The sequence below is a fragment of the Vicugna pacos genome, chromosome 29 (assembly GCF_048564905.1).
Source record: "Vicugna pacos chromosome 29, VicPac4, whole genome shotgun sequence".
NCBI classification, from domain to species: Eukaryota; Metazoa; Chordata; class Mammalia; order Artiodactyla; family Camelidae; genus Vicugna; species Vicugna pacos.
In genome coordinates, this window is record NC_133015.1 from 17,127,861 (window position 1) to 17,150,277 (window position 22,417).

Genomic DNA, 22,417 nt, shown 5'->3' on the forward strand with positions numbered 1-22,417 from the left:
AACAGAGCGATTGAACGCTGACAGAGGCAAGCCCCGTGCTGGGGACCTCACGTGCGTTCTCTCGTGGAATCCCCATAAGGCAACCTCACGAACTCCTTGTCACAGACGCGGAAAGTGAAACACGAAGTAACTCGTTCGAATTCGCACAGCAATCGACAGTGCTGGCACTCGAACCTAGGCCTGTCCAACACTTACGCCTGTGTTCTACCTGCTGTGCTCTGCAGCAAAACACACTGCATAATTTTAGAGAAAGACTTAGCAAATGAGATTTTTAAAAAATGAAACTGCTAAGTGGCTGAATATTTAAAAGATAAAAGGCTTTTTAGCTTTAAATTAAAATGGCACACATGTCAAAGAATTTTAAAATAACACATGCCATTCTTCCATAGCACGGCACCATGCTGGACCTCAGTCTCCTCCAGCTCTCCCACTAGTCTAGACCCAGGGCTTTTAAAACAGGCATCCTGTACCCCTTACTCAAAAAACTGTGTGACTGCTTAAACTTCTTGAAGATAGTCTTTTATTTGTAAGCAATTACTCTGTAAGAAATTTTACTGAGATGGAAAACCATGGTCACATGCTCAAAAAGAAAAAGAATAAAACAGTCCATTTTAAAAGTAAACTTTACACCTTAATATCATGAGAACTAACAACTTTCACAAAGATTCAGCATGCTTTGTACTACAAATCATCTCCTGATGTCATACTCCGGACATCTGAACTGGCCATGAGAGACCAACAAACACTGGCTTGTTAAAATCTCAAGCTTCCTTTTTTTTTTTGAAATAGGAAACCATAAAAGATACTCTAAAATCTATACAGCATTCTTTCCATGCTCTCTGGAAAAGAGCATGTCAATTAATATTTACACAAGGATTTCATCTTCATTAACATTGATTAATTAGGTTTCAACCTTCCCATGTTGGAGAAACATTAGCATATCCCCTCTATTTTCAATGATGTATATGGAGAAATTTTTTAATTGAAAATTTCAGGGAGGAATTTGTTTTAAAATGTTGGTATGAAGATGTTTCACCCCGTTCTCTCAGAAGTCACCTCAAAACAATAGGGAAGACACACACCACAAACATCTTACATGAAGACAGAAAGCCTGTGAGAAGCGGGAAACAGGTAGAGTGGCAGAAGAGCCTAAGAGGGGACCCCAGGCAGGAGCCATCTGACCTGACCTGTGCATTCCGAGAAGAGCCTCAGGCTTTGGTGCAACAGGCAGGTGCAGAGGCTTCTTATCTGGGAAAATTGAATGGTCCTGAGAAAACATTCAGGAGCTGCTGATGAAATCTGTGATGGTGCCCATCAAATAAGCTGGCCCACTTTCACAAGTTCCAACAAGATACACAGAACTTTTATTCCATGTTTAGTATATTCCTTCAGTGTCTCACTCTTAAATAATTATCAGGCACTTAAAGAAAACCTCTAACACAAAGGACCAAAGTTAAAAAAAAAACAACCCGAATTTTTAAAAGCACTACAAAAAACTATGGTATATTTCATTAAAAAGAAAGAAGAAAACATTCTAGAAGGAGTAGAGAATTGGAGGAGGCAAGAAAAACAGCAAAAACATCAGAGACCTGATAGAAGAAGTGTGTGAATCAAGCTTTCAAGAAAGCATCGGAGTTTGACAGGCAGGGAAAGGGAAGAAGGCTTTTCCAGATGAAGGGGAGGTATGTAAAGGCTTAAAAGCAGAAAAACATGGATGTATTAAAGGAATGGCAGAGCAAAGAGTAAGTCTGGAGGAAGGAGAGGAGCAGAAAATAAGAGAGAGAAAAGTAGGTTGGAGACTAACCATCATAGGCTTGAGAACTATGCCAAGGAGTCATGCTATTGTAATAGCAATGGAGATTCGAGGAGTGGATCCAAGGAAATGGCGCCCAGCTGCAGGGGCGGGAGGGTGAGGGTAAGAGCAGGGGAAGGGTGTGCTAGCACACTGCAGGGATGTCTAGACCATCTCAGTATGACATTAATTTTATATGCATAAAAATTAAATTAAGACCAACATAGTATGTGACTAGAAGCTGAGCAGTCAGTGAAACAAAAGCTTATTCTATTCATTCTGACTTGTTTTCCTCAAAGAGGAAGCAAGTCTCTGACAGGACAAAAAGATATCCTTTCTTTTCCTTCATGATCTGCTACAGTAATACACATAGTTCCTGGTACCTGAGATCCAGCCTTAAGAAACTTCTGTCACTTTCTTGAGCATCCCAGGCTCTCTTCCCACTAGACTTCTGCACTTGTGGTTCCTTCAGCCTTGAATGCACAGCCCATTGACTGCCATCAAGCTAGATGTCACTCAGCCTAAGAGGCCCTCTCTGATCCCACGGCTGAGTCAGGTGCCCTGCTGTGGGTTCCTGGGGCGCTTTACACCCTCTACTATAATTATTAATCTTCACAATTAGACCAGAATCTCCATGAGGGCAGAGGTTATGTTGATTTTGATTATCACCAAAGCCCCAACCAATGGTACAGTGCCTGGCCTGTAGCCAATAAATATTTAGTGAGCACCTAATAAATATTCAGTGAATACAAAGTTTTTGTTTAATTTACCAACATATAACTTTAAAGTATATACCCTGATGCTAAAGCCTAGATCTGAAAACTCAAAATCTGTTCCAAGGAAGAACCACCAGTGCAAATTCCCCGCCTACTCTGTCTATGAAGTTCACTGATTTAACCGTCCAGACTGATTCTGTAGACGCACTGCCCAAAATTAGGCTGAATAGGTAAGACGGGGTGAGGAGTTTGGACTTGAACTAATAAAGAGCTATTGTAGGTTAAGAAAGGTAGGCATGCCAATAAAAAGGGTTTAAGAAGATTAGTCTCTTCTGGTATGTGGGATAGAATGAGGGGAAATTTTTTCCTCCATTTTTTCAGCCTGTTTTTCTAAAAAGACATTACTTTATTAGATTTTTACTGGGCACAGTTGATTTGTATATTTTATTTTTTTAAAATTTTGATGGAGGTACTGGGCTTTGAACCAAGGACCTCATGCATGCTAAGCATGCACTCTACCACTGAGCTATATCCCCCCACCAAGCTTGCTTTTTAATAAACAATGTTAATGACAACCATAACTCCCATCTCTGGAAATAGAAAGAAGCCCTGTTGAAAGTGTCCCAGGGCACCCAAGACTTCCTCCTGGGCTACAATACAGTAGCCTGTTAGGACAGAAGTATCCAGAGGTTACAGCAGAAGCACAGGGGAGATGCCTGTGGCTCAGTTTTGGGAGGCAACGTAAGGAGGAAAATGAAGGTTAAGGAAGATGTCCTAAAGAAAGTAGCTCTTGAGCTCAGTACTAACAATTGGGCAAGTTAGTCAACAACTGAGGGAAAGTATTCCAAGCACACAGGGGTGCATTAGCATACTGTGTGTGGAGGTAATTACTATTCTTGGAGCCTGGAGCTGAGAGCATGAGCCTGGAAATGCCAGGAGATAAGTAGGTCAGAGATCACAATGAGCCTGACAAGCCATGCTAAACACCTAGATTTGATATTACAAGAGATAAAGAAGGTATTTCCATGTAAGGAATGACAATGGCCAGATCTTTGCTTTAAATCACTCTGAAAGCAATATGGAGAACAAATGGAGGGAGGTAGAAAAATCTCCTAAGAGGGACCACTGAAAAAGGCAGACTTGATGAGGGCCCCAGGAGGCTATAGTAGACTTAGAATAGCTAGGACAGGCTTGAGAAATATTCAGGAGATAATATCAGGAAGATTTTGTAAATGACAGGATGCAGGTACTAAGGGAGACAGAGTCTAGACCGCCTCTCAGGTTTCTGGGGCGATGGTGATACCGTAAAATTGAATAGGGACAATAAAAGGAAGAAGAAATTGATGAAAAGTGGGGGTGGGGTATCAGGAGGAGAGTAGAGAAGATATATTTTGTTTCGTATGTGTTGAATTTGAATTACCTGTAGGGTAGCACTATGGGAAGCTAGCTATCTGGCAATTGATCATATTAGTCTAAAGGGTTCCAGGACAGGAACCATGGATTTGGGAGTCATCAGTACAAGATGCATGTAAACCAGGAAGAGTAACTTCAATCATCCATAGAGAGCTGATGTAGCCCAAAAGAGGCAATGGACTTGCATCAGACACCTGGAGACACATTAGGGAGGATGAGTTATCACCTCGATCATCTCTAAAGAATCCTTTCTCTGCTATTCTCCAGCTCTCCTCCCTGACAGCTTCTTAGGACTTAATGAAGGAAAAGCTGTGGTATATGCCTTCCTTTAAGTAATTAATAAAAAAGAAACAAAGTTAACGTCATAAAATTTTATCCATTCTGAATATTATTAATTACTGACATTTGTATTGAGTACCTACTGTATCACAAGCACTGTGTTAAGTGCTTTAAGGATATTATTTATTTCAAACTTAACCCTATGAGTTATGTCCTATTCTATAGGTAAAGAAACTAATTTATAAGTGATGGATGAACCACTATTTGAACTATGGTCTGGGTGAATCCAGACCCCCCATTCTTAACCACTATTAGCATAATCTCTCATAGGAGCTGAAAATAGATAATGAGTCACCAGAGGCAACCTGCTACTTCTATACACAATAATGCCTGTCAATGACATTCATTCCATTTTATAACACATAAATTTTAAATAAATTATTCTATTTTTACATGTGATTACACTAAGTTTGAATAAAGGTTCTATTAATTGCTACAGTCCAAGGACTCATTCTGCTTTAATTATAAGAGAGAAACATTAAAATTGAAACCTGAGTGGTAAACTTTAATGACAGACATTAAGATAAAAGAAAATTGCTTTTTAAGCTGAAAATGTTAAGTCTGTCACTAACTACCTCAGATGAAATGAGAGAGTGCTCCTTGCATTTTTCACCACTGAAAATAAGTCTGAAAGTCAATATCCTTTAGGATAGGGCTAAATCGGGTGGGTCCCAGAAAGACAGGAGCACACGGTTACCGGGGTAGTGCAGAATTACCCAACAAATATCTAGTCTTCAACATAATCACCTCCCCAAAACCTTCTCCAAGTGACCCAAACTTCATATTTTAATGATTAGAAAATGGAGGAGGAAAAAAAGTGCATGAGACTAGACTTTCATTAAACATATGCACATCCTTTTCATGAAGGATTTGGGAAATCTGTCATTTTAAGAGAGCTGAACGGAGGCCTGATAGATCCTTCCGCTTCTGCACACACTTACACAATAAACCGTCATGACTCATTACCACCGTCCATTACCTAATTGAGTGTTTCGCAACTTGTTTTCCACTTTTCCCTCCTTTTAAAACTGAACTTGAGGCAATGTACACAGAATTACGGTAAATAAACTTTAATGGTAAGAGTTTAAAATTCAAAAAAAGAAAAACCCACAGTATACTTGGATAACTTGCCTTTCGGTTTTACCATGAAAGCTCAAATGGATATTTAAAGTATATTCTTTTAATACAGGTGGAAAAAATTGTTTTAGTTCTCATAATTTTCAGGATTTAAAAAAATTTTTTTAAATGAGGGGAGTAATTTAGGTTTATTACTATTTTTTTTAAACAGAGGTACTGAGGATTGAATCCAGGACCTTGATGCATGCTAGGCATGCACCCTACCACTGAGCTATACTGTCCTCCCAACAATTTTTAAACAAGGTATACTACTATGATATTGTAATTTATATTAAGACATACATATATTTGGTCTGTCTTTTCTGGCACAGAGCTCCTAAAACCCTTGGAATTTCCTAAGTGATAAGAGAGAGAAAGGTGAAATGTGTATCTTTTGTTATTCATACAATAAGCCTCTTTCCATCACACCTGACTTTAGGTTAATGCAATGACTTACAAAGCCCTAGGTAATTTAAAGATGGGAACTGGTTGCTAGGGCAACCAACCTGATTAGTTAGAAGGTTGAAGCTTTTAGTTCCTCCCACCTCCAGAGAGGGAAGAGGGGCTGGAAGTTGAATCAATCACCAATGACCAATAATTTAATTAACCATGCCTACATAATGAAGCCTCCATAAAAACCTTAAAGGATGGGTTCGGAGAGGTACCAAGTTGGTGCACCTGGAGGTACGGGGAGAGCGGTGCACCACCGACAGAGGCATAGAACCACCCTTGCCCCTTCCCACATACCCTCCCCGTGCATCTCTTCTATCTGGTTGTTCCAGAGTTAGACCCTTTTATAATAAATTGTTAACCTAGTAAGTAAACTGTTTTCCTGAGTACTGAGAGCCTCTCTAGCAAATTAACTGAACCCGAGGACGGAGTGGTGAGAAACCGATTTAGTCTGTTGGTCAGAAGCACTGGTAATAACCTGGACTTGTGATTGGTGGCTGAAGGGTGAGGGTGCAGTTAGACAGAGCTGAGCCCAAAACCTGTAAGACCACCAAGTAGCCAATGTCAGAATTGAGTCAAATTGTAGGACACCCAGCTGGTGTCGCAGTATTGCCTAATGTGGGAAAAACTACCACATATTTGGGGACCAGAGTACAAAAGTGTTCAGAGTATTGCATGTTAATGAGTGTAAAGGAAAACAAGAGAGTTTAAAAAAAAGAGAGTTTAAATTTGATTTGGATTCCATACAGCATTCTTTGAAGCCAGGCATTGGCTTCCTTTGAAAGCAAAGGTGACCAACCACACTAATTCACTCTCTAATAGGCACACCATACATCAACATTTCAAAATGGTAAAAATGCTCCCAAAATCTACATTAAATTTTTACTAAAAATCACACAGACCCAGAAAACAAATACAACAAAAAGTAGCGATAGTTTCTCCACCAGCCTCGCATGATCTGAGCCACACTTTCAACCTGCTTTTCACTGTGATTCCTGCAGTGAATTCCACCAGTCCATTTTAGAACTTTTGCAAATTAAGTTAGGAGTACTTGTTCACCTCAATTCATCTCTGGTGAATGGCTGTGTGGAACTCTAAATTTAAGTACAACTGCATCACTGTTCTCTGATTAGTGTAGAATAATTCTTGGATTCATGGCAATGCCAGGCTAAATGACACTGCAAAGAAACCTTCTGTTTTCAAACAAATCAGTGGTTGGCTTTAGATAACGCTATAAAGAATCTTATTCATGTAGTGTACCATAGTTAAAACTGTAAAAGTTGAGAACAACAAAAACTTTCACCTCTATTAAAAGAATAATCTTTATTTAAAGCTTTTTTTTCTATATGAATTTAATAAAACCATAGAATTTTAGAGGTGGAAGGAACTTTGAGAATTTACAATCAAAGAAAATAAAGTCACTTGCAAAGGCTCACTTAACAAGTTAGTGGCAGATCTAACACTATAACCTGGGCCTTCGAAATTCCCTAGTGAAGGCTATTAAATATTAGAATATTTTGGACAAGTTAGTATCAGCCAACATCTATCAAGTGCCTATTTTGTGCCCTTAACTAGGCCAAGCACTTTTGCATGTTATCATCTCTTCCCTAAGTCAGCTGTAGGATTTGAAGGGACTTAATAAAACAATCACATCCACTCCTTTGGATATTCAGTGTTGCCAAAAGAGAATATGCCACAAGGACTGCATGGAAAGAGGTAATTCAATTACTGCAATGACTGCACTACTGAAGAGGCCGTGTTCCAACAACAGATTTCACTCTCAGAAACTTCCCTCCTGGAGGTAGACGCAGATTTAGAAAGCCTAGGAATGCATTTCTGGGTACTGGCCTCTCTGCCAAGGACCTACTAAGATTTCTGCACCTACCTTCTCCTCCTTCATCTACTTCTATACTTTTTCCACTATCACGTTCTTTCTGATTCTTCTGTAGTTGCTATTTGTTCTCCAATCTACGTTTTCTCCTGAACTGCTATCCCTGCCCCCCATAACCTAGAAATCTAAATAATCTAGAAATGATGTAGCATTTCTCTTCTACATTCTAACCCATACCCTTTATCAACCTAGGCCAAATGGCCTTCCAAAATGGTCACTGTCTGAAGACAGGATTCATTAAATGAGGGATCACTCTTACTACAAATACAGTTTTTTTTAAACGATGCTAAAATGTGGGGTTTTTTAAAACAATAGTTGTTTTTTAAATACAGAATAGTTTGTCTGTGCTACAAGGCAAAGTCAAATATTGTCTTTACAAACACATGGCACTAAAATGCCCAAGTATTCTTAGTTGAAGAGAATTTATTGGTATCCATATGCTGATATATTTTAAATTGCCTCTACTAACTTGATCTCACATAGCCTCTCTACCATTGCCAATTTTGAAATGTGTGTTTCATAGAATTCTTGGAGGTACAGATCAAATAATATTACTATGAAAAACAAGAAAGAAAATTTAATCACCAATTCTAGTTAGCATGAAAATGTGGTGCCATTTGTTACTTTTTCTGGAGCTGTCATCTCAACCACATATAAATAAACTTTTAATTTCTAACAAATAAATTGACCAAACAGAAATGAATACTCAGTAAATATTAGTTCATCTTTGTTCTCCACAGGGTAAAATACCTATCACAAATGACAGAAACTGTAAAAATCCTTATGAAAGAAACTATTTGGCTTAGTGTGTAGTAAAAAGAGCAGAATTCTCTAAATACTAAAAGTAAACCAACTTTTATTTTCTAAAAGCACCAAACTCATATAATTTTAAGTAGGGAAATTATAACTAACCATGATGAGATACAAGATACCTTGGGGAAAAAAATCAACTAACTTTGCACTAATTATACTGGTATTATCTAACAGTTTTATTAGGAAAAACTGAGTATCCAGTTGGCAGAATACTGCAGACAATTTCAGTTAAATGGTTCTTCAAATAAGCCAACAATAACTTACGGTTTGGCCGCATTTGCAGTGTGAGAATTTCCTAAGGGAAGACTTCATAATGAATCCTAGTCACAGCACTTGAGAGCAGTGCTGAAGGGGAACAAAGCCAGATCAAGACGCCTGCAAAATCCTACTGCTAGTCATGTGAGACTAGACTACATGTGCATTCTTAAAAAAATATTTAAAACAACATTACTAAAAACTTATGGAAAAGGACAACAGAAATATATAGATCTATTTTTTTAAGTCAGAAAACCCACAGACACAATTTTTAAAACTATTTTTTACAGTGGGTTATATATTTACCTGGTTAAAAAAACAAGAAAAAAATCAAAGAGACAGTGAAAAGTTTGCTTTCCACTCCTGTCCCTATCCACCCAGTTCTTATCACTCAATCCCCAAAACAGATAAACAATGTTAATTTCTTATGTATCCTTCTTTATGTTTAGACAAAGCAAAAAAATCAGTTTTTCTTGTTTTCTATGCAGTTGTAGTAATTTATATATACCATTCTGCATCTCAAAGGCAAATTTTTCATCCTAAAATATTCCAATGAAAGTGTGAAAATGAATAAAGGAAACCTCATTTAAAATAGAAAGAAAAATAAACAAATGGGACTACATCAAACTAAAAAGTTTTTGCACAGGAAAGGAAACTATCAACAAAATGAAAAGGTTGCCTACTGAATGGGAGGAAATATTGGAAACGATATATCTGATTAGGGGTTAATATCCAAAACATACAAAGAACTCATACAACCCAACATCAAAAAAACAAACAACCCAATTAAAAAATGGGCAGAGGACCTGAACAGACACTTTTCCAAAGAAGACATACAGATGGCCGACAGACACATGAAAAGATGCTCAACATCACTAATCATTAGGGAAATGCAAATCAAAACTACAATGAAATATCACCTCATACCTATTAGAACGGCTATCGTCAAAAAGACAACAAATAACAAGCATTGATGAGGATATAGAGAAAAAGAACCCTCATGCATTCTTGGTGTGAATGTAAATTGGTACAGCCACTATGGAAAACAATATGGAGGTTTCTCAAAAATTTAAAAATAGAACTACCATATGATCCAACAATTCCACTCCACTCTTTCTCCAGAGAAAACAGAAACACTAATTTAAAAAGATTCAGGCACCCCCATGGTCATAGCAGCATTATTTACAATTGCCAGATTGGAAGCAAGTTAAGTGTCCACCAATAGATGAATGGATAAAGAAGATGTGGTATATATATACAATGGAGTATTACTCAGCCATAAGAAGAATGAAATATTGACATTTGTGACAACATGGATGGATCCAGAGGGTATTATGCCAAGTGAAATAAGTCAGAAAGACAAACATCATATGACTTCACTTATAGGTGGAATTTAAGAAAAGCAAACAAATGAACAAACATAAAATAGAAACAGACTCATAGATACAGAGAACAAACTGGTGGTTGCCAAAAGGGAGGCAGGTGAGGGGGTAAGTAAAATAGGTGAGGAAGAGTAAGAGGTACAAAATTCCAGTTACAAAGTAAGCCACAAGGATGTAATGTATAGCATTGGGGATATAGTCAATAATGCAATAACAACTTTGTATGGTGACAGATGGTTACTAGTCTTACTGTGGTGATCATGTTATAACGTATCAAAATACTGAATCACCAGTTTATATACTGGAAAGTAATATAATATAATATTATATTATGAAGTCAATTACACTTCAATTAAAATTTTAATAGGGAAATTTGTAAATAATAATAATAATTAATAACATTTTAAAATAAAGTAAAACAGAATCAGGAGGCCCTGGAGGGGGAGCTGTCACACACTACCACTGGTGGCAGCTTGCAGACCTCAACAGGAAGCAGCTTACTTTACAAACCCCAGCAGGAGGAAGGGTGATTTTTCTCCTTGCCCAGCAACAGCCCAGCCAAGGAGACATCACAACAACTAAGCCAATATGGAGCTGCCACAACCCTTTGAATTCTGGCTCTGCTCCAATGGACTTTTTTGTTCAAAAACGGCCCTTCCCAATTCTTCCTCCTTTTCTCTGTAAAAGACCTTTCATCTCCTTTGCTCTCTGGCCTTACCTATGGTTCACCACAAGTCTGCATGTCCTCTGCTATTCCTGAATAAACTCACTTTTGCTGGCTGAACTTCTTACCTTTTTGTTTTAAAGGCTGACTAAGGCAACAGACAAATTCGATGGGACAGGGACCTCTGTTCACACTTGAATAGATTTTTAGAAGGAGGAACAAAAATAAATGATGTTAAAGTTAGTAGGAATCAGAAATAAAGGAAAATCAATGGCGGAGACAAAAATCAGGGGTAAGGGGGCACAGTCTTATAAATCTCTTAAAAACTCTTCTCTGCTAAAATACTGGAATATCTTCTCTTTCATTAATTTAAAAAAGTCATTTCCTATAGGCAAAAAATAAATGAACTAAGCCAGATATTCATGAGAAGAGAGAGGAGGGGTAAAAGGAGATGAATTAAAAAAAGAGAAAGGTCCTTATGTTAGCATGGACTAAAAGTGAACTATGCACAGCTGTGTACACTTAGAACAACAAAACTAAGAACTATTCTTTTTTAAATTATAATAAAGTCTTAACTTCTGAATGTTTATTAGCAGTGGTCCAAGTTCAAATAGGCAAAAAATACAGCACTTTCATGTTTAAGCCATCATCAATTTTAGTGCCATGTGGTTTGGAGGCTGAATAAAAATGTCTTTTTAAAAACCTTTTTCATTCATGTTTATGAAAAAATGGGCCTTTACTCTCAGTGCAGCCTAACCAGCTATTGCCTTGGTGCCCAGCTCCTCACAATGTTGGCTCAAGCACCTTTATAGGTGAGCTGAAGTTGACATGAAGTATGCCACCTGGGCTTGATCTCCTACCCGAAGCTCTTGAGAGAGGCGCCAGCAATACCCCGTCATTCCTGCAGTCCTCATCACTTCTCTAATCCCCAAGGATGGAAGGCTGATCCATGTATGCTTCCCACCAACGCATTTCTCTGCTGATGGAAGTCTGGAAGGAGAGGGTGTGGAATCTTGACACATTACTTCTCAAAGATTACTAACCTTTGGTCTAAGATAACCTTCTTAGTCTTCAACCTGCTTAAAAACTGAGAGGTTGTTTTTAAGCCAGATCTCTAGAACTTCCAATTTATTTTCTGAAGGGAACAGTGGTCTCACCTACAAGTTAGCTTTCAAGAACAAAACTCTCTCTATTCAATCTATAATGTGGCTAACATCTTCAAGAGGGGGAAAAACACACAAAACATTGCTATTGCAATTGCAATGACATGAACCAAAAAAACTATAAATAGTTTTAACTTTAATCGTACATGCCAATGCTTAAGGAAAAACAGCTTATTTAGAGAAAAGGAGGTGGGTGGAGACTTCTGTGGAAATTCTGAAAGGAATTACTGGGTATTCTCAACCACTAGTTCTTTATAATGTCTACCTTTCCTCCCAAACTAAAAGCTTTCCTTTTCCTTATTAAAGGCTTGCTCTTAACTGTATCACCATGATTAGTATCTTTTGCTCAAGACCAAAATGAAGAGAGTAGGATGGAGAAAAGACAGAGAGAAGTTTTTGTAAAGCAAAAGCTGGAAGAAGAGGAAAAAAAGAACAAAGTTAAAAGGGAGCGCTAAACTCTCAGAAAGTGGGGGAAGGCCACAAAAGGGTACAGGAGGAAAGTGTGGGTGACAGCTTGTGCACACGCGCTGTGGGAGAAGGAAAAGAGGGTGGAGAGATGAGCCCAGACAGATGCCGTCTGGAAAAACTGGTGGTGTGAGTAACTAGGGAGCTGTATACATGGAATTATACTAAATCAAGTGTCACTGTCTTGGAGACAGCCATAATATACGAAGATCACAAGAAATTTCAAGTTCACCTATTCCTACCCTTGGGGGAAACTTTGTTAAACCAATTACTTCAAACAATGTACGTATCATTAGGAGACTATTTCAAAACATCTAAAGTTCAGCTCTTCTAATTTTTAATTTTTTAATTTTTTAATACCTTTATTACAGCATGATTCCTGTTCTAATTTTTTAACTGAATTCAACACTTTTTCCTTGGCCCAGGTCCATTATTTCTGCTTTTTCTTTAGTGATCATAATCGACTATATGTGAATATTCTATCATTTCTCTTCTTAAATATCTTGTGTCTTAGGTGTACTTAAAATACAAATAATGACTGACCTCCATCAGAAGGATATATACTTTATGCTGATTTGGATGGACTTGTTGGTCCATCCACACACACTCACCTAATCGCCTTTAAGAGGAGTAGTACAAATTTCCAGTAATGCTATCCAGGTTTGGGGTATGGTAGGTAGCCAAGAAATACAGTAAAATATCTAGTTCAAAAGTGCCCAGAATCTATGACGGTGGATGATTACATAAACAAGATTCTCTAACCAACAAAGTAAGCATGTATGAGAAATTTTTTAATAACATTGGAAATATGCACATGAACACACAAGTGAAAGTTTAGAAAGATACACTCTATCAATAGTGATTATTAAGCGGTAGGTTTACTGATGATTCTTATTTTATCTTTCTGTTATTTTTCTGAAAAATGTATTACTTTGGTGACTTAAATATTTTTTAAAAGATACAAAAGAGTGAACATACAGATAATAGAATAGAAAATGGATAAATGATTAACTACCCAATGGAACACTATGCAGCTGTCCAATAATAAACCAATAGTGTAGATCTATAGATGTCCATGATAAAGTGTTAAATAAGAGATAAAAGGGCCAACTGTGTAGAATGATTCCTGTTTTTTTAAAAAAACTCTGTGTATATTTGCAGATACACAAATTTATATAAGCATAGGGAAAAGTTTAGAAGGATTGGAAAAAAAAACAGCAGTGGTTACCTTTGTAGGTAAGATTAGAGGGGAGAAAGCTTTTTACTTCCCATATTTCTCAATTGCTTGAATTTAAGGGCACATCTTTCTAATTAAAAATAATATTTAGAAAATATAAGAGACAGAACTAAAACAAAAATGAGAAAAAAAGGATGATGTATAGAGTTTTCTTGGGAAACTAAGAAACTGAGAATGTGATTCCTATATTCCTTTCAGCTGGTCATATATATAGTATATGTGCATTTGATTATATACAGTCTATGTATATATTTGCCTGCGTATGTGGATGCTGAGTGGAAAACCAGATTATTTTAAGTGACTTTGATCTATTTTTATTTTTAAAACAGAGAGGTAAATATAGTAATAAAGTTCCTTCTTATTTCTGAACTCAAGTCCTGAGTGAAGCCCCACTGTACTTGAGGACTTTTCATCTAGGTAGCCCACCAGTGAGTCTGGTTTTGTATGTGAGTATATTATACATGAGGTCCATTTTACCTATAGGAAAAAAAAATATTTGGTATAGACTGGCATAGCAAATACATGAGGACTCTGAATGGAAGAGTTAGCCTGAACCACATTCATTACTAGATGCTTTGTAAATATAATGTCATTTATTTAAAATCACAAACAGTATAAAGCATATCATCACTATCTCAACATTATCAGCATTCTCAAAACAGAGCAAGCCTTTATAAAGATACAGAATCCAAGCCTTTACTCAACCAAAAGCCTGTCAAATCATCCCTACTCTCAAGTTAAAAGCCACTATACCAGCTTTCTACATTTTAATCATCTGCAAACAAACTCATTATGTGGCCTGAAGAAACAGCTGCCTATAATGACACTTCTGCACGCAGGGGTACAAAGGAACTCTGCCCGCCAATATCACGTGCCAAGAGATGCTTCGAATCCTTCCCAGACATTCTTTGATCCCATATAGGTCTTCCCTATACTTATGGCCCCGGTGCAGGAGCCAGAGCAGCACTCTGCATGAATCCTCCACCAGGACATCTCACTGACATCTTATTTCACCCACACATCTCTCATTTTCCATCTTACATATCACCAGTCTCTTACCCTACAACAATGCCCCTCAAGTAATCATCCTTCTTTCACTCACCCCCAACCCCCACCCAAGGAAAACAAATTTTGGTGTGGCACAATAGAAGAAATAGTGGCTACAAGGAGATGAACTAAGGCAGGTTTTCAGGACCTGCAGGAAACAGGAAAGGCTCTGAGAAGCTGGACAAGGGCAAGAACACCATACACGACCCTAGTTCCCCTGGCTCAGCTTCAGACAGGCAACAACACTTTTCTGATTGGTGCTCTGAATCTGCCTCCAACATCTGATTTCCATGTTGTCTTCTTCCGCAAACAATTAGCTCAGTTAGTACTGAGTTAAAATCACTTTGACATGGACTACGAGCTGTGGAATCGGCACCACTTTTCTCCATGAAATAGGGGGAGAAAGTGAAATGCGAACAAAAATTCCACCATAAGGAATGCAATGGGTAAAGGAAAACAGAGACAGAGTCCCCTAAAATCATGTGGGAGCTGCTTCTGTAGGGAATAACAAGTTACATAATTTGACTTTCATGAATCAGCAGTTTAGACAGTAATTTACATGAATTTTTTAAAAAGAGAAAAAAAAAAAAACCATGAGGATTGGAAAAGGTAGAGTGGCTTCTGAAACAAGGCAGGTTTCAAAAGCATTTTATTCCACCCCCGCACAGAACGTTGACAGGCAGATGACTCAGTCTGGCTTCATTAAGTGTTTTCTTACCACCTAATATCACTCCATGGGAAAGGCTACCGCATCTCTCATTTTCCCCAATAGCCCTTCCCAATTTTTCCCACCAGGTAATGGCCATATTTTCCTCTCTGATTGAAGGTTATCCATCAGGAGGTCACATCCTTTAGCATACAGAGAGTTGTGCTTGAAGGATAAAAAGTTGAAGGTTTTTTTTCTAAAGATACTATATTAATTTCAACATTTCAAAAAACACAGTAGTGATGTCAAAAAATTATAATATCTATGATCGCTGTCTTTGAACTTGATCGTAAATCTATATAGCTTAATTGAGTTCACTCACATTGAAAACTTACAGTGATTTGTAATCCTTAAATATGACCTTAAATGAGCAGGGAGAGACCAGAAAGCTGTCAACACAAATACTAGAACCGTATGTCCAAACTAAACTCCCTCCAAACCAGATGAAAAATGGAGGATGATTGAGAAAGGAAAAAAAATAACCAATCTATTTGCTTTTTCAGAAACCAGAGAAGATAAATCCTAAGAAATGAGTCCAAAGGGCATTCCATCTCATCCCTTTTGTAGAAAATACGTTGTATCAGGTAATGTTTGAAATAACAGAGACTTTGGATTAAGCCTGGCAGTCTCTCAGGCACAAATCACCTGGGCTATTTGAGATGTATAATGTTTTGAAACAAAGAAACCTGAAGTCATTGGGAGTCATTCATTCCACAAATGTTTATCACAGGCTGACACGTGCCAGGCAACTGTCCACACACCTACTTTCCATTCAAGCTCTGCCTCTTACTAGCTGTGCAATCCTGGCTAAAGCATTTTATTTCTATACCTCAGTTTCCTCATCTGTAAAAATAGAAATTAAAAAATGGCTACCAACCTCACAAGGCCTCTCTGAAGAGCAAATAAGTATATCTGGAAGTACTTTGTAAACCATGAAGGTGTTAGTTGTCATTTGGCTGGATTGAATTCATGAATGTTTGTTGTGCTATAAATTATATCAGAGGAAAGTGAGCTTCCCTGCTTCCAGGAGACACTTCATAATTTTATTAAATAAGGCTTAGTGTGTCATTTAATCATCTCCCTGGAAATTTAAATATATGAAAGAGAGAGAGAAAGCTAGTATGATGTACAGATTCTGACATTAGATTCATAATCACCATAATGACAAGAACCATACCTATTTTATTCACCACTTTGAGTCTCAATCTGGCCATCAGGCCAAGGCACTCATTTGAAGAGGATGCTTAACTGTGGAAAATATTCTCTCTATGTATCTGCAAATCACAAAACGGCTACCTACAAGGTTGACCCACCAACTCAATGTTACCTACAGCAAATGGCAATAAAGTTACAAAGCATCATTTGTTATGTTGATGTGTTCAAACAAAAATGTTCTATTTTACAGTACATTTCACATTCAATCTGACCCTCAAACCTAAGCTATAGTCATATCAATTGTCAAACATATTAGGAAGGAAACAAAATGAGGCTCAATGCAGTGGCAGCTGAAAAAAGAGGGAAGTTCTGGTCTCTCCTGGGTTAGCTAAGGATGGGCACCATGGCAGATGAGAAGGATCGTATTATAGAAGATGATAGGGATCTGGCCAGAGATCTGCAAGGAAGAGATCTCATTCCTGGGTCTCCAGACTCCCTTCCCGCAGAAAGTGCAGGGGTGGTGGCTTGCTTACAGGCCTGGAAACCAAGCGGGCCGAAGGCACACCCAGTCCTAAAATATGCCTGAAACTTCCTCTAATGTTTCTAGCTCTTGCAATGACATTCTGGGAACTGAAGTATGCATGGCCTCTTCATAGCAAGAACCGCTATAATTTAACATTTTGAGTTAATAATTTCAGTTAACATTTATAAAGCACTTAGAAAGAGCCTAACACATAGTAAGAGCTATCTAAGTTTGTTAAATAAATAAAGCACTTCCCAGATTGGGTGGGTGAATTATCAACCTTGAGTGACAAAGTAGGGAATCAAAATATACAACAACCCAATATTTCTTTACCTTGATAGATTTAGAAACTTTAATGCTCCGTATTTATTCCTGCATCTCAAGTGTACCCGGTGTGTAGTCTTCTGCAGGACTGAAATTCTACTGATGGTTCATAAATTGCTGTGCAAAACTAAATAATGAAAGAGTCTGAGTCTCAAGAGATGAATTCTCTTTTCTATCTTTCCAAGTAACCACCACTAAGAACGACAAAATCTAAAAATCTCCAATCATTTCTGGATGGTACCTACCAATGCTAAAACTGTGGGAATCAATACAGCCAAATGCACTTTAAAAGGTACAGAAAGGGTTTAAATCACAGAGAACTTAAAAGGGTAGCAACGCAAATAAAGTCTCAGACTACAGGTCCGTCGACAGCAGGTTAATGTTTTCCGTGCCCTCCGCTCCGAGGCCGCCTCCATCCATCCCCGATCCTCGCAGGTGACCTCAGGTAGCGGGGGTCTCCCACCCTCCGGGTTCCCGGCTGCTCTACGCTCCAAAGCTGCGCACGGGTTAACAACATCCCCGCCCCCGAGACACCACTCGGGCATTTAGGAATCGGAAAGCAGAATCTGAATTCACCTCGAGGAAACAAAGACCGCAAACTCTCAGAGCTGAGGACCGAGCGGGGGTATTGCTTTTCCTTTCCGACTAACTCGGAGGTTTCCGGGCTGAGGGAGCGGGGCGCTGCCAGGGGACTCGGGAAAGTCACGTTTGCTCCGAGGAGAGGCAGCAGTCGAGGCCCAGGCACGCCTCGCCCGCTCCCGTCTCAGCCGCCCGAGGGGTCCGACTGCGGCCCGGACGCGCGCGGGCCCTGCCGCTGGCCCACCCGCCTTGGGTCCCGGCGGCCCCGCACCTACCCGGCTCCGCGGTGCTGCCTCCCCGCGCGGCCGGCGCGGAGCCGAGCGCACTCGCGCTTCCTCCTTCCCGGCAGGGCCGCCGGGCGCTGGCGTTTCCTCCCTGACGCGTCACGGCGGCCGGCTCCTCCCGCGGGGCGCGCGGGGCGGCCGGGGAGAGCCGAACGGCCCGCCGCGCAGCCGCCCGCTCTCAGCCGAGGGGCGGCCGGCGCCGGGCAGGAGCCGCAGGCTGGGCGTCCCCCGCTCAGGCCCGCCGCGCCCCCGCCGCGGAAACCGGCTCTCCTTCCGCCCCCCGCAGGACCCCCGCCAAAGCCCCGGCACAGCGAGAGGTCCGGCCCGCGCCTCGCCGTGGGCGCGAAGTTCGGGGGCCCCAGGCGGATCCCGTCGAGAGGCTCAGACTCCAGGCGTGTTTCCCGCTGCTCAGCGGACAGTGCCGGCGGCCCTGGGGCCCAGGAGCCGCGTGGGCCAGCGCGCCGGTGCGCGCGGGGAGCAGGAGCCGGACCGCCGGAGGGACAGGCGCCACCCCAGAACGGCCTGCTGGGCATGCGGTGTGGTGTAAACTGGAAACTCAGAGACGTGAATAAGTACCAGAGAATTCAGGGGAACAACTGTGCTTCGTTTAGCATTATTTGAACCGTTTTCTACATTTTCATCGGCAGTTTTGGCTTTTGTTTTATGACAGGAGCAAGCTTTCACAAATTGTTAGATCCAGTGTACAGATCTCTCTCTCTCTGCATTCCTATTAATCTCCAAGACAGCTGAGGGCACACTTTACAGCTTCTTATTACTCTTTCTTATTCTTTTAATATATAAGTTGCATTTTAGAGCCGTATTCAGCTTTCTTTTCCCAGATAGGGTAAAGAAGTGAATGGAGAGCTAAGAATTACATGATTCAATGGGTGTGGAGTAAAGTGGTCAAGATTTTGAAGTAGAGTGTGTTTTGGTTTTGGTTTTGCTCCACAATAAGTTAGATTTTATCAAATGTCACTTGAAGATAGACTCAAACATCGGTTTAAAAGAATCCCATGTGCATGTCATGTTTCAGATTTTGAGACAATGACATACTTCAAATTATATGATTCCAGAGAACTTGCCACAAATCTATGAACAAATAAATTTTTCAAAGGTAATTAAAAGAACTGATTTCTGTGTGGCTTCCCTAAATTCAGGGGACATTTCCTTATATTTGAAATATTCAAAAATTTAATCCCCCAGGTAAAGGTAAAAGTATTCATTTTTGATGTCAATTACCATTGTATGGCCCCCTTGTTAAAAAAAAATGGATTGTGAATCAAATATTTTTATTCTTCAGAACATAATAATCCTACAGAACTTTCTAAACAGTGATTTACACTGGCATAGGGAAATGGATATAAAATACAGCAGATTATAAAATCCAGTAGATACAAATCAGCACATTGCCAGGAGTCCTTTATGTTTTCACTGTGATCCATACAAAGTAATCCGCACAAAGCAATCACACAGTAAGGCAGAAAAGCTAAAGTTCCTCCCTAGTAACAAAGTCAACAAGTGATCAGTGTATCTCTTAATTAAAGCCATATTCATAGAGCTGAAAAATTTCTCAGAGAAAAGGAAGTTTTGTGACAATGAACTCCAAGTGGAATTACATCATTCTTGCTTCAGAGACAAATACCTGGCTATCACCACTTTTCAACGTTGTTTTTTTTTTTTTTCTATTTTTTTGAAAAACAAGTATCTGGGAATCATCACATTTTCAAGATAAATTTGTCCTCCTGCTGTGAACACACACACACACACACACTACCTCCCACAAATATTTCAAGACAAGAAGGTTGATGAGCCACATTCAACTGATAAGACATTAGTTATTTTGCCTTTATAATGAAAGCTCCAATTTAATAGCTTGATTTTTCAGAATACTAGAGGTCGTAAATATATCCACAAAGTATTAGAGGGCTTTTTCTCTTTAATTTTAAGGGTACACTTTAAGGGTAATCACTTTGATTAATCATATTTACCTCTAGATAGAAATAGATCATATCTCCATTTCCCTTTATGGTTCCAATTTCTTTTAAGTTTACACTGTAAAAGTTGTTGAGTGCCCAGCAATGTCTAGCTGATGTTTTGCCTTTATAAAAGGTTTCATGTAAATTCATGTGAACACATTTTTAAATAAAGAAAGCTTTTTGTTTGACTTCCAATATTTTGTTTGGAAATATGCAGATAGGGCAAATATTTCATTCATCTGTTTTATCTGTAATGTAGAAATTATCAGCACAAGCTTTGGAGTCAGACAGACCTACATTTAAGCTCTGGCTCTGCCACTTTCTACTTGGGGCAAATTATTTCACCTGAGAAATGCTTTCATCAGGAATGTGAGGATACTACTTTTTTCTCCTCAGTAAAATAGTAATAGTGCTTATCTCATTGCTATGAAGCCCAAATGAAGGCAGGAGAATGCCTGGAACAGTCTTATCAACTGACTGCTCTGTCATCATCATTATTATTAGCTCTAACACAGATACAAAAGTGCCAATATTTCATATTTCATTTGTACAACTATAAAGAATGGTCAATTTTTAGAGTTCTGGGGTTTTTGTAGAAGTCCTGAAAGTAACAGAAAAAAATCAGAAAGGAAAACAAAAAACTCCCTAACCAGCTAATACAGTATTTGTTTTTAAATATTCCAATGAGATGAGTGCTTGGTTTTCAGCCTCTTTTCAAAATGCAAATTCTTTTCTCTACAATGGTTCCTGATATGGAACCAGAATGACTTTTCATATCATAATAAAGTCTTCTGTTATTTGTAATTCTTCTATTGTAACTTTGGAAGAGTTGAGGAGCAGAACAATACAGGAAATTTCTCTTCCCTTAGGGAAAAAAAAATTGATAAAATGGCAGTCACAGGACCTGAATGACTCTATTCATAAGTCAGCTGGTAATGGAAGTGAGGGCCAGTATTCATTAGAATATCTGTTTTACAGCAGATAAATCGCCAAGACTGGAGAGCTAAGAATAATGCTACCAACTACATGATTACAAAAGGAAAGATGTTTTTGATTCATATTATTTGCATAGCTTTTATAGCACCTTTCCCCTCATCCTACTACAGGCTCATCTACCTTAGTGGGGCGGTCAGACATCATGAGTGTTGCTGTAGTTTCCAGCTACGTTTATCCGTTGATATACCGATCACAACATCCCACAACTTCAAAAAAAGAGAAAACCGTTTTTACTGGGAAAGTAGTTTAAGGCATAGTTCTAACTATGAAGTGGCTCAGAAAATAATCAACAAGAAAAGCCTGCTGTAAAAATAGGTAAGAATATGGGAATTAAAGTGACCAACTTATTGAATTTTTCTGAGCAAAACAATTGACTATAACACAAAGCAACGCAAGGTATATTTAGAAAAACTCGGATACTCACAAGAACTGAGACTGAGACCTGTTTATACTGCCTTAGCACACAGCAGAATTACCCTGTTCCCTTGATTTGGAAGACGGTTCAGAGCCTGCTCATTTTGTGTGTTGGGGGAGTGGCCCAAATTAACCATGTTCGAACTTAAAACTGAAATGCCTTAAATTCAAGTGTGTTTCTTAATAAAGAGAAAACTCTGTAACATAGCAAGACTATGTTAGGGTCAAATGTAAGGCTTTTCAGATCATAGAGCTTTCTTACTTTCTATATTAGACTCATGAGAAAAACCAAGAGGAAGGGTTCGGAGATCAAACCCCTTAAACTGCTAGCATCAGCTTTTTGATTAAAAAGTCACCAGAAATTGCTTTAAATCTTACTAAGACCATTATTTATCTGAAGTAAAACTATTATCTTTCCCTATTAAAGGAAATCTCATTGTCTTTCAACCTAGTTATTATGAGTATCAAGAACAAAATATAAATTGTCCCTTTTCTTCTTTCTCATTTTTTTTTTCCTGTCTCTTGTTTGGATAGTCTGTTACCTACATAAACTTTGTCTGTTAATAGTTGACAATAACTTATTTACATAAGTCGTGTCAGCAGTTCCCGTGTCCCTCAGAGAATCATATTAGGCCTTTGAGCTCAAATCTACCAGGTGGACTTTGAAGATAGTATTTTAGTTGCTTATCAGTACAGAATAATAGCTTTTCTTAAACA

The 22,417-nt window shown here is 38.9% G+C and overlaps 1 protein-coding gene across 2 annotated transcripts in view; it reads right to left on the reverse strand.

Annotated features, from left to right (window-relative positions):
- Positions 1-18,503, reverse strand: part of SGK3 (serum/glucocorticoid regulated kinase family member 3) — a 90,617-nt gene extending 72,114 nt beyond the window's left edge. Inside the window, exon 1 of one of the 2 annotated variants that reach the window (XM_072951883.1) lies at positions 18,306-18,503. The gene's annotated coding sequence lies outside the window, so the exon portion shown is untranslated. The remainder of the gene's footprint in view (positions 1-18,305) is intronic. The other variant, XM_072951886.1, reaches the window with a different exon arrangement.
- Positions 18,504-22,417: the final 3,914 nt, after the last annotated feature.